Consider the following 15,757-nt stretch of genomic DNA (forward strand, 5'->3'; position numbering starts at 1 on the left):
GCAGCTACCCCTCACCTGGGCTGGGACACGGGATGTGTGTTTAATAGTTTCCGATTCTTGTATCTATTTGAATCTCTTTTCAGGCCAAAAACATCCCAGTGTTCCTGCATTTCCACAGCCACTCTCTGTTTCTAGGGCACTGATGCCAGGACGGGCAGAGAGAAAGCACAGCCACCTGCTACCTCCTCTTAAATCGTGTTCCCTTATCCATTCAGACATCAGGGAAGCCAGCTACCCATTCAGGCTGCAAGGAGCCTCTGTACCCACTGCACACTGGGACCACGTTGGTGATCACTGGCGGAGAGCAAAGGGCTGTCTCTCTTTCGCTGTAAGTCAATACAGGGCACGTCTGTAAGACAGCTTTCGAAGGCTGTACGCTGACAGTCCAATACGTTTTATGGGTTTGCTCGCCAAATCTGGCCCAACATTTTAAGTACCATAAGGTTACTTTGAAGATGATTTTAAATATAAATTGGATGACTATTTATTTCCTAATTCAAGGTTTTTATTTGCTATAGTAATAGCTAACATTTATTGAGGTCTTATGACGTGCCAGGCACTATAAATCATGTTACTCCAATGCCAGCCCGATGAGATGGAGGTCACTTCTTTCTGCATTTAACTGATGAGGAGATAAGAACCAGTGAAGTTAGGAGACTGGCCCCGTATCTTACAAACAGTCTTGGGGTCGGGACGAGGACATGTGGCTTCTCCGAACCTCCGCCCGTGCTTTGCGCCGCTTCTCAAGCTCAACCCCCAGGTATGGGGGGGACATGCCCTGTAGCATCAGGGTCCCCCTTCCAGAGTCCCTGTGTCACATGGGGGCAGGGGCACTTCCTGGGAAACAAAGACAATCTGTTGTGCCCACTGAAATCTTAAGTGGTGGGAGGTATTGATTAGCTCAAACTAGATTTATGTATCCAAGTTCCAGGGGGATTAGTAGGTTTCACAGTGAAAACCACCGAAGGATTCTGCTTCCCCAAACACCCACCCCCCTCAAAAGTGCTTGCCTGTAGGGTCCTTCCAAGCAGAGCTGTCAGAAGCACTCTGAGAAGTTGCCCGGAGAGGGGTCTGAGGGGCCCTGCCTTTGTGCTTCGAGAACAAGTCAGGACCTTGAACATGTCCTGGGCTTCTCCTTTGAACCGACCTCTAGGATTTGACCACTGGCATCCACCACTGCTGGGACAGAGGATCCCACCCCTGTGTCTGGGGGCAGTCAGGAGGGAAGCACAAAATCCCCAGCACGAGCTGCAAACTCAAACAGCACCCACCATGCAGAAATTGCCTTGGCGTGCGGGTCATTGGTGATTTCATTTGTAAGTAATGTTTTGATTGTCACAGATTATATGTTGCCCTCCCCCTCTGACATTTGTTGTACAGCTGGATTGATTTTTGTGCTCCAGTATGAAAAGGTCACTTTGATCAATGCAGTGTAATTGGCACTAAATTAGGATCATATCAGGTTATTTTGCTATTTAATGATGAAATATTAAAGAAAAGCGTGGGTGTATTGCGGACACTAACGTGCGCTTGAAGCCTGCTGTAATGATGCTTGATTTCGTAAGAAAAATGGAGAGGAAAACAACTCAAGTTCCCAAAATGACTGTGATGTATTGGAAGAGAGGCTCAGAATTATATATTTTCGTTGCAGAAAGACTGAAAGCCCCAGACACAACACGGGCAGCCCAGCAGTCAGTTCTGCTCTGCTGCACAGAGAGAAGCCTTATAAGGGAGCCTATTGATGGGGGTCTCATTACGTGCTAGTTAGAAGCGCTAAGCCTTTCCCTTCTGCATATAGTAATTATGTTTAAAAACATGCGTGTGTCCTGCATCCACTTATGAGACAAACCTCAGCCTTTGATAATCTTCGACTTGCTTATGGTCCCCCAGGTTCAAATGCTTTTCTGCTTCTGGAGAGCATTTCAAGCCCCTTGCCTGTTTTTGCAGGTCTGCACCTAAAGGAATTATGAGCATCATACAGGGTATTAAATACCGTGTGTTATCTTCTCCCTTGTAAATAGACGCATTCCCCCATCATTCTGAAATGTTGCTGAGCAAGAAAAAGCTGCATAAGATTATACTTTTAAAAGCAGCTAATGTTGCAGGACGTTTGTCTGGTGCTTTGCTGCCATTAAGTATATTGTCTGGCTGCAGCATGGACTTAAACGGCTACTCAGAGATGTTAACCTTTTTAGCAGCTAGAAATATGCACCACAGATATTGATAAAATAATTCAGGGTGCCATTTGATATGGAAGGGGAGGGGTGGCGGCAGCAATGGTGGGTGACCCGGAGCAGACCAAGGACAGGGAGTCCGGGGCCTTGGAGCTGAAGGTCACTGCCCTTTCCAAGGAGCTTTCCAGCAGGAGCCCTGGACGTCTGTTTGGCTTCCAGGACACAGAAGAATGTCACCGTGAGCATCTCACAGTGGCTTCTGAGCTGCTGTAGTCCTTTTGTACAGAAATGAAAATGACAGCCAGCATTTGGGGTCAGAAAGATGCTTTTGTTTGTATTAGTGTCTGTTGTGAGTTGAATTGTGTCTCCCCCAGAAGATGCGTTGAAGTCTTAACCCCTGTTCCTGTGAATGTGGCCTTATTTGGAAATAAGTTCTTTGCAAATAGGGTCAAGTTGAGAAGAAGCCGTACTGAAGGAGGGCGACCCTGATCCAATGACTGCTGTCCTTACACGAGGAAAGGCAGAGAAACAGAGGAGACACGGGGAGAAGCCATGTGTGGACAGAGACAGAACCTGGAGAGACGTGTCTACAAGCCAAGGGCCACCCAGGATCACCGTCAACACCAGAATCTGGAAGAGGCAGGAGGGATCCTCCCCTGGAGCCTTCAGACACCTTGATTTTCAACTTCTGGCCTCCACAACATTGAGGAAATAAATTCCTATTGTTTAAGCCACCCAGTTTGTGGTGCTTTGTTACAGTGGCCCTAGGAAACGAATACAATATCACATTTATTTTAGCTAAAAATGACCAGGGCTATTACATTTTCCCCAAAACCAGTCCTCTGAAAGCACCACCCCGCCTTGTCTCACTGGCATTGCCATAGGAAACAGCGGCTCAGAACCTATGACAGCACAAGGAGTGTCCCCCTGAACGAGAGGAGCTGGAGCCTTTAGCCACCTGTGTCCTGCCCTGGGGGTGAGGGCTGCCTCTGGAGGTGGTGACCCCCCTGCACCTGGGCTGAGCAGACCCCTACGATCTGGAGGAGGCCTGGGGCAGAACTGAGCTGCAGGAAGGGAGCCCTCGAAGTGGGTTAACCAGGACCCAGGGGTGAGTTATAGTAGGAAGTATCACATCCGAGGCTGGACCTAGAGGTCGGGGGGCAGACTGGGTGCCTGGTGCCAGCGCCATGGAGCACACAGACCTCTTGCATCACGTCCGCCTGCACCCCACCTGGAGTCTGCCCTGGCCTCTCTGCAGGTGATTTAGGGAATGGGCCACATCCTGCTGCTGTGACTGGTTTCAAGGCCCTGGTGGCCTTCCTCCTCCTGGTCTCCACCATTCCAGATCCCCCTTAACCTTGAACAGTCTGTGCAGCTTGCTTTAGTGCTGGGGCTACTTGACTTTCACCTCCAGTGGGTCTGAGCTTTTGATTGCCTATCCCTTGTCAGGCTGCAAATGCATTTGCCATTGTCACCGAAATGGAAGCACCAGGAGATGCCTCGTATGTCCCATATATACCCAGATATACCCAGATATATTCATATATCTGTATACCCATATATATTCATAGGTACCCATATATATCCAGATGTATATTCATGTATACCCATATATACTCATAAATGTCCATATATACCCAGAAACATTCATGTATACCCGTATGTACCCATATATATCCATAAATATCCATATATATTAATATATACCCTTAAATGCCCATACACATCCATATACATCTCCATCTATATCCTATATACCATATATCTCCATATACGCCCATATATATCCACATATATATACCCATCTATACCTATAAATAGTCATATATTGAATATATCCATATATGCCCGTATATATTCATATATACCCGGGTATCTCCATCTATATCCACATATACCCATATATACTCATCTATACCCATCTATACCCATCTATACCCATATATAAACACCTCTGTGCTCCCAGGACGCAGCAGCCATCCTGCCTCCTTGTGGTGATCGTGTTGGATCATCCTGGCAGAGCAGGCCCCCCGGAAGGCACTTCCATACCAGAGAATTGAGGTCTGCATTTCTCAGGATCGCTAGCCAGCCAGCCCACCAGCACAAGGACCACACGGGATGGGTGGCAGGTTCCTGGGATCCTTCTCTGTCCCCTGCTGGAAGTGTCCTCCCCCTTCCAACAGGACCTCATATCCAGCAGAGCGCAAGGTGCACAGACCCCTGTCGAGACCACTGAGGAGATGGAACCGGGGCCAGTTCCACCTGTGTCCCGGAGTCTCAGACCTGCGTGCCCCCCCTACTGTGGAATGCCAGGCAATTCCGTTGTTTCCAGTGGAATTCACGTCAGCCTCCTAGCAGCTCAGCATTGTCTGGATGTGGCCTTCCCTCTGAGCACTTACCAGGCCACTCGTGCTCCCAGGAGACCTGCTGCTTCTGGGCGGGCTGGGGGACCGGTGGCCCCGTGCTCCGGCCGCAGCTCCTCAGATACACCCTTGGTTGAGGTGGAGTTATCCAGTCTGTGCTAGTAGATTAGGAGGTCTCCACACCCTCACTCAGGGTGCTGACACCAGCACTGCACAGGGGAAGGCACACCCGTATCAGAAGCAGGTAACATCCCAGGAAGGATGAATGGTTCTCTCTCCAGAGTGGAAGGGGTATAATGTCACCAACTCGCAAGGACACGACTGTGGGCTCCTGGGGCCAGGGAACAGTGTGGTACGTTGGCCTAGAGAGGACGCCACTGAATCACTAAGGGCACGAGTCTGGTGTCCATGTGATGCACCCCGGGTTGGACTTGGGCCAGCTCCGCGGCCCCTGCCCTTGCTGTCCCACCGTGACGTGGGGCTCCCACGTGGCACTGGGCTTGTGGAAGTCTTGGGAGACCCTTGAAAGCAGAGCTGTGAGTATAAATTCAGTCTCCATCTGTGACTAGCTGTGCAACCTTGGCTCAATTTCTCAACCACTCTAAAGCTTCATCTCATTTACAGAAATAGAAATAATAAGCACAACTGCGAAGGGTGGCAGACACAGTGCCTGGTATGCAGGAGAGCCCTGGCGAACCTGGGCCCCTCCTCTCTCCCGCCCCGTTCCCACACACCTCCCACCACGTTCTAATTCTGCACGAGGGACTGTCCTTTCGTGAACGCTTTTTTAATGAAACATTCGCCTTTTAGAGACTTTCTACAGTAACTTCGTAAGTTTACGAACTTTGGGTTAGAAAATCCTGGTAACCTTTGAGACCTGTTTAAGAAATTAAGGTCCCGACCCATTCTTATGCTCAAAAGATCACTGGTGAATTTGGTAAATAAGTAAAAATGGTAAACCAACAAACAAAATAAATTGGTGTTTGGGGCTTCAATCCACTGTCAGCTCTTTCCTCAGTCAGTTTCCTGGGAGTGTGAAAAGGCCATGACCCTGGTCTCCATTTCCTTGTGTATCCCTGGTTTGGTCCAGCTCTGCTCTGTTAGGCGGCAGCTTCCAGATGGACCGGGGCATCTCTGTCTCTTCCTCCTCAACGAGCGTGGCGTCTGCTTATTAAAGCAGCTGGTCTCCAGGCAAACCCGGTGTCCCGTCTCCCGTGTGGGCCTCTCACCCAGGTGTCCAGCACTTGGTGTCTCAGCCAGAGAGACGTCCCGTAAAGCTGGCACTTCCATCCTCAGATCCTGGGACTACAAAGAAATTTTGATACACTTTATAGTGGAAAATATATTTCCTCTAAAACCGTTGGTGTGTGTCCAGAGTATTAGAATTCTTTATGTGTGGTTTTCCCAAGCATCTTCAAAGTTGAAGCAGAACAGTTAAGGGAAGAAGCAAATGTACCTCTGGGGTCAGTGGACAGAAAGTACAAAATAAATGCACATTATAATTATGGTTATATAAGACATGTCTTCTGAAATCTCTTACCGTTGAGGTTGACTCATAGTGTGTTATAAACAAATTAGAAACAAACAGGCAATTTTCCAAGTGGAAATTCTGTTGATCTACTTTATGGCCCATGCAATTCTTATTTGACTTTTTAATACACATAAACATACAAAGTGTTTTCAAAAATTGTATGGTTTCACTCACTCAGAGTGTGTTATTACAAGAAGTAGAGTCAACTGGTGATAGTTTGATATTGGAAATAAAACATTTGTGGAAAAAGTGCATTCTTTGAATTAATTCATCTTTATAGAAAATGTATACTTGTATTAAGAGTATACCTAACAGTCTTTTTTATAAACTGGTTTATTATTTAGTTTCATGGTTTGTACTTAAACACTAAAACAAAATCTAGTTGGGTCACTTAAAAGACATTTTAATTATATACCAAAATACAAATAGACACACTGATTATGTAGAAGTCAGCTTATCTGTATTCAAAAGGATGGCTGGACCTTGCCTAGTTTGGAAAGATCATGTGTGACCACTCAAAACTTCTTATAAAGGAAGATGTTAGTGATTCCATGTTGTTATTTCTGACTTGAGATAAGAAGTAAGATGATGGAAATATATTGGGTCGTTTCTAGATGTTGAATTAATCTTCCCATACCAAAAAAATGTTAAATGTTATTTTTCCTTAGGCTAAAAGAAATACATGTAGTTTAAGAAATTAAGTTACAAAACATTTAAAAATTAAATAATATAAAATGACAAAAGAAATAAAGCATGCATATTCCATAACTCACTTTTAATATGTAACCACTATTCATGTTTTGGTGTAAAAATATTTAATGCACTTTTGTTTTATGCTTTATACATATTCTTTGGCTCTTTTAAATTTTAGAATGACTATTTTTATTAAGATGTACATAATTGCAAAATAGTTCAGCAAAGATTGTCATTACAAAAAATGCAGGACCCTGACCACACCCCTTCTCCCAGCTCTCCGCGCCCCTAAGGCACCTTCTTGGAACTCTTTTGGCAGATGGATGTTTCATTATTTCCCTTCCTGTCTCCAAATTACATTGTTACGCTGGTCGGTCTTGACTCTCCTGTTTGGGCTCTACTGCTACACGTCCCTTCGGGAGTGTGAGAATTAGCTTTCATTCAGACCCTCTTCCCATCAGTTTTTCCTTTCTCCTCCTCTCTCTAGAGTTACAACCTAATTTTATATGGGTATGTTTTCAGTGCTTTCACTGCTGCAGTAAATTATTGCATGCAAAAGTTGGGTGCAGTTGAGCCAGATACTATTACATTGAGCCATATAATAATCTATTTCCTTTTTGCAAAACCCTTTTCTCCCTCCAAAAGTCACTCAATTAAAAGAAGAGGGCAGAAAGTCCAGCTCTTTTTTTTTAAATTAACAATCCAGAAGGTTACTTTTTTTGTCTTGGTGTACAGCTCTATGAGTTGATACATGTAACCACTGGCAAAGTCAGGGCACAGAATGGTCCCCCCGCCCCAGGGACCCCTCTGCTTCCTCTTTACAGTCCAACTTCTCCCTGATTTGTTTTCAGTCCCTAAGGCTTCCCCCCCCCCTCCACTGCCCTTTTCCAGAACATCGTAAAAATGGAAGCACGGAGTACATCACCTCTGGCCTTTCTCATTCAGCACCATCTTGTGAGTTTCAGCCATCTCGCTTTATACTTCAGTAGTTCTTTTCCTTTTATTTTTCTGGGGAGTGCTGTATTGTATATCCCTTCATCCATTTAAGGAAATTGGGTTGTTTCCAGTTTGGGGCCATTTGAAAGAAAGCTGCTGTAAACATTTGTGTGCAGGTTTTTGCGTGGACATTTATTCACGGCAAATGCCTAGGAGCTGTGTTCCTGGGTCACACGTTAAGTACGTGTTCATCCTTGTAAGAAGCTGCCACCCTTCTGCATCCCCACAGCAATGTCCTAGAGTTCCAAATCCTTCACATCCTCGATTTGCAGGGGTCTGATAGCACAGGTTTCAGTTCCCATGGTTTAATTAAATAATACCAATCCCCTAACAGCATGGTTCAAATTTCATGACCAGGGATTATTCAGTGTGAGTAATTGTATAAAGGACAGACACTGCTACGGAGTGACGGGTCCACAAGCCACTCCACAAATGACAACAGATGTGGGTCATGACCAGTGACCGCTGGCACTGCTTCCTTCACGTCAGCTGTGACTGGGTGGTACATATCTGCGATCCCATCCTGACACAGACAGCACTGTGTCTGGTACTGTCACCTGCTTGTGTCCTCCTGTGAAATCCATGTGACACTGCAAAAATGGACAACTGGAAGGGAAAATTGGCCAAAAGAGGTAAACGTACAACAAAGAAATGAAGTGACAGCGCTGGAAGTGAAGTTTCAGTCAAAGACCAGGGTGGCACAGTCCCGGTTGGGACCACCCATGAAGGTGTCCTGAGGAAGTGACACCAGCACAAACCTCAGGCTGCAGGCATCTCAGAGCCATTTCCCCACATTGAAAGGAAGGATACAGCGTTGGAAGCTGATGCAAACGTAGGAGGGAGCACGACAGCTCAGCCAGGCACGGAAAGGGGCTCGATCTGTCGTGGAAATGGTACAAAAAGAGGGTGATAGTACTGTTCAAACTACTGTCGATAAGTCTCTTTTACAGAGAAGCCAACCATTTTAATTCTCAGTGTTTCTAATGTTTTCAATTACAATGTACTAAATTAATATTAGTTCCACTATTAATTTTCATTTTCTTGTACATCAAATACCAGTGATGAGAGAGCGTTTAATGTCTCCAAGAACATGCTTAAAGGTCACTGAGCAATCTCAATTTTCCCATTGATTTTTGAGGCTGCTCTGCATGGTGTCCACTAGCTATCCTGATCATGGGTGGTATGGCCAGATTTGTTTGTTTTTTAACATTTGCTATTCTAATAAGTGTGTAGCAGTACCTCATGATTTTAACTCGCATTCCCTTAATAGCTAAAATGGTGAACGTGTTTTCATGTGCTTATTTGCTGTCTGAATCCTTTCTTTGTTGAAGTGTCTGTGTGAATCTCTAGGCCAATTTTTAATGAACAGCGTGGAACCCTGCCCTTTGCCCCAGAGAGAGGGATTGGGTTGTTATTATCCAGTATAGCCAAGATACAAAGAACTTTAAGTAGCAGACAGACCTCCCTTTCTTTCTGGTTTTCTTTAATGCTCAAAGTCACTGTTATTAATATCATGAAATCCTAAATTTTATGTTGAGAAAATATTAACTGAACACCAGCTATGTGATAAGTACTATATTCTAGGAGAGGAAGGAAATAGCATAGTGAAAATATGAGGCTCTTATCATTTGGTGGTAGTAATATGACACTGTAATAGAAATTGCGTTGTAAGAAATTCCGGCTACTTTCTAAGGAAGACTGAAGGCCTGGCTCTGTGTACTCCAGCCGACCGCCCCCATGGAGTGGGTACCCATCCAGGCTCCTGTATCAGGCTGCTTGATTATCAAGGCCCAAGAGCCCTCCCATAATTAGCAGCAATTATTTCTTTTACCAGACAAAACAACCTCGAAATTTCTGTTTTCTAATCTTCATAAAATATCTGGCAATAAGCAGTTGTATTTATAGGAGTCATTGTGAACATCACACAATTCATTTATCCAAGAGCAAGAAACTCATCCTACCAAGTCCTCAAACTTCATAATATTTATTGTAATACCTGAGAGCTCACCATTAATCAGTTTAGCCACACACTGTACACATTTGATTTCCCGAAACCTAACTGCAAACTTATGAGGTAATTGTCATAATAACAATTTCATCAAAAAGTACAGTGACGCTTCCGTGGTTAAACACCAGTTCTAAAGTCCTAAACCTTATAAGAGGAAAGCTGGGAGTTTTAATGCTGACTCTCTGAATCCATATTCTGCATCTCTAACTACTCTCTTACACTGAAAACACACGATATCCTTGTATTTTTTAAAACCTTTTTTTGTTCTATTAGTAGAAATAATTTATACACTTTAAATAACCAGAACATAGTAGTGCAATGCACATTTACATAAATGACTAGACCACAAAAATTACCAAAATGAACCAAAGGGTTAAAATATCAATGTCTAAGAGAAAATATCCATTCTGAACTGGGGAATGACCCCATCTTTGAGGCATACCTTTTCCGGGGCAGAAATACTTAGGACATAATTGGTTTATAAACAGCCATTGTCCTGACTCCCCTTGACAGTGCGATGAGGGGGCCGTGGGAACACATCCGAGGACCGGGGGCTACACCGAAGTGCCAACAGCAAACCAGCGTGTACGTAGAGATGGTGTAGGTGAGTGGGCAGAGCCAGGAGAACAGCTGAAAAGCTGAGGAGGAAATTAGCTTTATGCAAAGTGTAATACGCACTCTTCGAAGAAGCACAAAGCAATTCTATTTACGCGAGAAGCAAAACAAGCTCTCTCTCCCTCTTTTGCTATTTCTAAATTTCTTCTGGAAGTGCTGGCCAATGCAATTCTTCAAGATAAATGTACCAGGGATAAGTGTTGACAAGAGGGAAAATAGTATCATTAATAGAGAATCATCAGAATTTTTTTTCAAAGAAATGTATATAAAAGAGAAAACTTTATTACCAATTAGGACTCATATATGCATACACATGTATATTTATATACTTAAGAGTTTAGTAGTGATGTAGATGGTTTCAGAACAAATGGGTATATATATATATAAATTTGTTTATATATAGAAAGTTAGATATTATAAAAGCATAATTATCTATCTATATGTTACATTTACAGTGTTACACAGGGACAAAAAAGAAAACACAACAAAACCACCAGAAACAACTTTTATGTGGGAAAACTCTAACATGATGTTAAACTATGCAAAACAAATCTTGAATAAAAGAGTTTGTTCTTCACTGGGAAGGTTCAATAACAAAAGGACCTCAGCTGTCAATTATCCCTATATAGATTAATATATTTACTATAATACCAGTGAAAATTCCAACCCATTCACAATGAGTTAATTCAGGAATTTTATAAAACTGCTTCCAAAATGTATCTGGAAGAAACGTCTTTGCCTAACTAGGAAAAGTCCTCGTGATCGTCCATGAGACGGATCTGCCCTGTGTCTGGCACTGTCCTTTCTGGTCCAGTCCTCACAGAAACGCAACCCGGTAGGGCAGCTACAGTTATTATGTCCACTTTGGAGGCTGAGCAAGTTGTCAAGGTTACACAGCTAGGAAGAGCTCAATCAGGAGCCTCTGATCCCTTGTTCCATATCTGAGGAGGAAGAGGGAAGGAGTAAATCTGGGGGTCCTTCACCTCTGGTTATTATTATCTATTACAAACTTTCCAAAAAATAACTTGGCCATGTGGAGAGAAGAACCCACCCAGATATGGGCTTAAGCACAAAGAGAAATTTATTAGGTGAAATTGACAGATCTCAAAATATCGGTTAATACATGATGCTATAAAAATTAAAGCCGGAACTCTACACCACATTTCACACTAAAATAAATTTGGTGTCAGCAAAGATCTCAGTGTAAACAGTAACGTATGTATCAGGCACGCAAGCAGGCTTAAATATTAATAAATAGAAGGCAACTCTCTAATTACAAAGTATGTGAAATGCAAATTGATAGGGAATTCATGAAAGAAGAAATATGAATAGCCAATAAAATACGAAAGGATGTTTTACTTCACCAGTAATCAACTCACTACAAATAAAAAGGACCTGGAAATTTCATTTGTCCTGTGTCATCTTGGAAGAAAAGAAAAAAATGGTACCCTTTCCCATTTTCTGGGTCAGAATTGGTATGAACACTGATAGTTTCTGGATAATTTGACAAAATGTATCAAAATGATCAAAACTTAAAATAAGCTTACTTTTTTAACAGTCAAGTTTGATTCTGATATATTTAATGGAAAGAATTAGATAAGTCAAAAAAAGATATATGCACAATAATGTTCATTACAACATTATTTATATTGGAGGAAATTGGAATCGACCTAAATGTTCATCAAAGGAAATCTGTTAAATAAATTAGAGAACATCTATACTATTCAGCTATTAAAAAGAATGATGTAAATCCACACTCGCTGACTTGGAAAAGTGTCCATGCGCAAACAAAGCAGGTTGCACAACGGCCTGCAGTGCACAATCCCGTGTTCACGTGTGTGCCCAGGAGAGGCAGGAAGATCCCACCAATAAAGAGCCAGGACCACCTTTAGCACGTCCCAGGTGTGGGCTGTGAGTCACTCCCGTGGGTCCCGTTGATAAGTAGGTGCTATAATCACTATCCTGAAACTGCCACAAATGCCTGGTAGTTCTGAGGTAAGTTGATCACATTTCCTTATTTTGGAGCTATTTCATGCTTTCTTCTATGTAAAAGAAATATGATATTTTATTCCTGTTTAAAAAATATGAAAGCGACATAAGCTTTAGCATAATTCACCTGAAGTTGGCTTGGTAATTGAAAAATGCAAACAATACAATCCAACTTCAAGCAAATACTGTATGACATGTTAATAACAATTTCAGTACTCATCTTGATTATTTCTATAGAATTAGTTTCTTTTTCATAGAATCTACAATTCTTCTGGTGGAATAGTAAACATGCATAATTTAAAGATATAATTTGAAAAAATTAAATGTGTTCTCTGGGACATAAATATTTTACGTGCTAGAGTGAAGTGATGACCTGGAAATCAGATCTTTACAGTGGGCCCAAGGGTGAGAAATGAAAGCATATACAGGCATATTTCCTGCTTATCTACACTTCCTATGTGTATGTAGAGAGACAGTTGCAATGCATATTTATAGATTTGCTTGTGCAAACGGAGAAGCATAGCAGCTTTCTCATGCAGCAAACCTTATTTCCGATACAAATTTGAAAGTCCGTGAAGCATGATAATATTAACTCTGGGATCCATGACCTCCCATAAAACAAAGGGAGGAAGCGTGGTGGGTTAAGGGGATTCGAATGATGCCTTTGGACACAAACGCTCCCATAATGACTGGGGAAGATTTATATGCTCTCTCCAGGTATAATTAGACACCCACAAACCCGTCTGACCCTGCTGGGGTGAAGAGCTCGTCTGGTTTTTGTTTCAGTGGATGAATCAATACTCACACGTTTTACCAGTGTGGAGTGAAATTGAGGAAATGAAAATCGGATAATTTTGCTCCCTGTGCCGTCCAGACAGAGGACAGCCCTGTTAGCCTTTGACAGGAAGATCTATTTCCAGTTTCTCAAAAGGCTCGTGTCAATTTGGAAACTTCTTCTATCATTGATTTTCAGTTTTGTTAAAAAGGATGCTTTATCAGGAATATTAGTCCCAGCGACTGTGGACACTCATATCTCCTTTACAACTAGGTGAATGTGTATTTTAATTTGGGGTCTGGGTGGGTTTAAATTGCGGATGCTTTTGTATGATTACCATCTGACTCACAGTTGCATTTCTGCAGTCAGCTGTACTTTTACCTATTGACTGGGCAGGTCAAAATCGCCCTGCACTTCTCCTCTGAGGGGGTCATGTTCAGCCGAGGATGAATTTGTGGAATTGTTCATCTCCCCTTAATATTCTAGAATCAGTTTGCTGACATTTTACAAATGTATATTCTGCTTGACCACACAATGTTGGCATTAGGGCTTGCAAGCTTTTAAATTTAAGTATCCTGGAAACAGACGCATTATTGAATATTTATTGAATATATTTTAAGAAAGCACTGCCAATGTTCAGTTCGGCATTATCTGGGTAACAAGCCAGCACCAACCCACTTGTCCTAAAACGCTGCCTTGTCTGTGAGCCCCACTGTGACCTCCCCACACAATCTGAGCGTTCCTTTTCCTTGATCTTCTGGGCTTTCTACACCCCCACCTCAATACTTGCAATCCTGTATGGAAATGTTCTCTTTACATATTGATGCCTCTTCCCTAAACTGTAAGTTCCTTGAGAGATGGAGGTTTATTCCTCTAAGTTGCCTGGGCTTCACAAGCACCTATGCGGAGTAAGACTCAGTATCATTCATCAGTGGTAAATCTATCTTTGTGCTCCATCGTGCCATGAGGCATTCAGCTTAAAGAATATATTCGGGTTATTGCTGAATCTCATTTGTACCTTTTTCTCCTGAGAACTAAAACATTGCAGGATCCCAAGAATTTTGAACAGCCAGTTAGACCTCTGTCTTAGTCCGTTTGAGCTTCTATAACAAAAGATACCACCCATGGGGGCTTAAACAGCAAACATTTCTTTCTCGCTGTTCTGGAGGCTGGGAATCCAAAATCCATGGCCCTTAAAAGGGCACGATTCGCATTCATGAAGCCTCCACCCTCATGTCCTAATCACCCCAGAGGTCCCACCTCCTAACACCATCACCTTGGGGGTTAGGATTTCAACAACATATGGATTTGGGGGGATACGAACATTCAGTCTAGAGCAACATCATTGTTGAGGAGAACTGTACGTTTGGTATAATTTTGCACGTTGGCCTTTATGGGACAAAGACAGGATAATGATGAAACATTATTCATAATGTGAGGCACGGAGAGCATAACACAAGATGTTTCTTTTCTCCAATTCTTTCATTGCACTTTTTAATAAGTGGTTGACATGATGAACAAATTCCCCAGGGTCAAGGAATCCCTCAGACAGAGGCTTTACACAGAACGTTGTGGACAAGTCTGCTTGAGAAGAAAGATTTATGCAAACCATCATCTGTTTCTTTCCAAAAGAGACACGGCTTTGGTTTCTGCAGAGATTTATATGAAACATGGACCACAGAGCTACCACATTTACTCCTTACGACGCTTCTTGCCAACAGAATTTCATTCACGCGCAAACTAATGAAAGCGCCAGAAGCACGGCGCCTAGTGGCACAGTTGCTAAAAGTTACATCCTTTGCACCGCATCCCTTGATGGTAGAGCTGCAGAGATATCAACTTCTGGATTTGTGAAAATTGGAGCAGAAATTTGTGTGTGGACGGGGTGGACGGTTTCCATTTGGGTCTATTTGAAATCATAAGCGTGTTATGGTGCCTTTGCTAAAATGTGGTTCCTGACTAGCTTGTGAATTTATGTTAATTAAAACCCCTAATCCTCGCTCTTTTAATCATATCTATTTATTTACCTAATGTGGTGGCTAGGGAAGATGCTTCCTCTGAAGTCCTGAGGTGAAACAGAATCTAAATAATCCTTGTTTTTGTTTTGTTTTCTAATTTTTCTGTGTTGCTGCCTGCAAGCACTTCTCACTCTCGAGGTCAAATTATTTTATATGTTAGCACTTAAAAGGTTAAGCGCACCGTCCCACCTCCCCTGAGAGGCTGCTGGGTGGTTCCTGCGGAATGCAGATTTCCCTCCTCACCCGTAAGCCAGGGAGGGTCCACCGGGCACGGTGAATCCCGTGGATGACATTTTTTCATGGTTTTCCATTCCTGGTTTTACAAAATAAGGACATTCTTGCAATCTGTTTTTACTGTGCCTTTTTAAACATCAAAAGTTCTGACGAGCCCCATGGTTAAGAAGTCTATTTCCGTGAAGGTTGCATTCTTCCCGCAAATTGCTCTCCAGCGACTGAAAACGTGATCTGATTTTTGCCTTTGCTTTTGCGTGTTATTTCAGAATCCAAAAATCCCTCTAAAGGCACGGGAAAGGGATCGTTGGGGGACACTTGGCATGGAGCAAATGAAAAGATAATAAGAAAATTCTCATTGTGG

The sequence above is a fragment of the Balaenoptera ricei genome, chromosome 14, assembly GCF_028023285.1.
Source record: "Balaenoptera ricei isolate mBalRic1 chromosome 14, mBalRic1.hap2, whole genome shotgun sequence".
Lineage (NCBI taxonomy): Eukaryota > Metazoa > Chordata > Mammalia > Artiodactyla > Balaenopteridae > Balaenoptera > Balaenoptera ricei.